The sequence below is a fragment of the Camelus bactrianus genome, chromosome 11 (assembly GCF_048773025.1).
Source record: "Camelus bactrianus isolate YW-2024 breed Bactrian camel chromosome 11, ASM4877302v1, whole genome shotgun sequence".
NCBI lineage: Eukaryota > Metazoa > Chordata > Mammalia > Artiodactyla > Camelidae > Camelus > Camelus bactrianus.
Window position 1 is genome coordinate 82,751,031 of NC_133549.1, and position 2,026 is coordinate 82,753,056.

At 31.8% G+C, this 2,026-nt stretch overlaps 1 non-coding gene across 1 annotated transcript; it reads left to right on the forward strand.

Moving 5' to 3' along the window:
• The first annotated feature begins 204 nt into the window (after positions 1-204).
• On the forward strand, positions 205-311 carry LOC123611877 (U6 spliceosomal RNA). The gene has a single exon (XR_006718965.1). It is a non-coding gene; the product is annotated as a U6 spliceosomal RNA (small nuclear RNA).
• Positions 312-2,026: the final 1,715 nt, after the last annotated feature.

The following is a 2,026-nucleotide window of genomic DNA, read 5'->3' on the forward strand; positions in this document are numbered from 1 at the left end:
ATGTATTACAATTTTCCTTAAAAATGGTTTGTTTGGCAATTTCTCTCTGTATTTCTATCAAATTTTCATTAAACCACTGTTTTAGGTCTAATTATTATCTCTTCTTTTGATGATGAAACATTTATCATTGTGTAGTAAGCATTTTTATTCCAATAGAGATTTTTGTCCTAAACTGATTTTGTCTGATATCAATTAAGACATCTTGTGCTCGCTTCTGCAGCACATATACTAAAATTGGAATGATACAGAGAACATCAGCATGGCCCCTGCGCAAGGATGACACGCAAATTCGTGAAGCATTCCATATTTTTCAGACATAGAGTATAGACTTGCGGTTGCCATTGGGGAGTGGGGTGGGAAGGGATAAACTGGGAGTTTGAGATTTGCAGATACTGACTGGTATATATAAAATAGATAAACAAGTTTATACTGTATAGCACAGGGAAATATATTCAATATCTTGTAGTAGCTCATGGTGAAAAAGAAGATGAAAATGAATATATATGTATTCATGTAAGACTGAGGAACTGTGCTGTGCACCAGAAATTGACACATTGTAAACTGACTATAACTCAATAAAAAAATTTTTAAGCATATGTATTATTACAAAAAGATATCTCAATTCTATTTTCTTTAGTATTTGATTCTTCACATTTATTCCTTTTGTTTTATGTTTAAATGCCTTAGGTACAATTCACAAAAAAAAAGCCTATAGTTAGCTTTTTAAAAATCCAAATTTATTATCCCTTTTATCAGAAGACTTCAGTCAATTTTTATTTACTGTGATTATTAAAATATCTGGAGTTGCTTCCAATTTTTTTGCTGGCTTTCATTTGTTCTACATTTATCTTTTACTGCCCATTCTTTTATTACCCTTTCTCATTTGATTTAATTTTTTGTATAGTGCTTGGTTTTTAGTTTCCATTTTCTTCCCTTTACAGGTTTGAAAGTTATGCTTACTGTTTTGCTTATTTTAGCGTTCACCCATTAAATTTTATCATGCATAGTTAAGTTAACATGTGTTCAAAAAATAAAAGGATTTTAGAGCAGGTTAAGGGCTAAGTGACTTATATGCTATTTTCCAATATTCTGTTTTTGTCCTTTTTATACTCAACAGGTATTATTTTATATAGGCAATTTTTGTTTAGATTTACCTACATTCTTACCAGTCTCCTCTAGACACTATTACTCCTCATTGTTTCTCAACTCAATAAGTTATATCTCTAAGTATCAAGCACCACTTTTTCTTATACTCCAAAACAACCTAACAAAACCTATTTTGAGTACCCCTTCAAAACACATCCAGAAACCAAACACTTCACATGACTCCATAACTTCCAAGCTAGTGTAGAACTCTAACATCCATCACAGACTACTACAGGTTTTATTGCTGCCCTTTCCCCACTCTGCCCTCCCCTTAGCTTGCATCTCCTCTGCACAGCATCCAAAGAGATACATGAATCAGATCATACCATTCAAAATCCTTCAAGGCCTAGAATATTCAGAAACCACATGGCTCACATACTCCCTCACTTCATTAAAATTTGTGTTCTGATTTTGGCTCCAAAAGAGTCTTTCTGAAAACATTTGCTAAAATAATATACATTTTACTCTCCTCTAAAACAAAAACATAGACTCCATAACAGCAGGATCATTATATTTTCCACAGGTCTATCTCCAGCTCAGAGACATAACTACCATATAAATTAATAAATTTAATCCTTGTCAAATGAATAAATGATACACAATTCAAATGATACACAATTAACAGATGACAACTAATAGGGAGGAAATACATTTTTTTAAAGATCTAAAATGAGATAGGCAAGAATTGGATTTTTGTAAGTTCTAAGAATGATAAATCTGCCTAAAAATTTCAAGCAAGAAACTAAAAACATTCATCTATGAGAGGATTATTGGCAAGTGTGTTTATTCTCAACCATTTGAAAAGTGGTGCCTCTTAAAAAAAAATTTCCTAAAAAATAATCTCAAAAGGGCTAAGACCTGAACTGACTGGATTCTAATA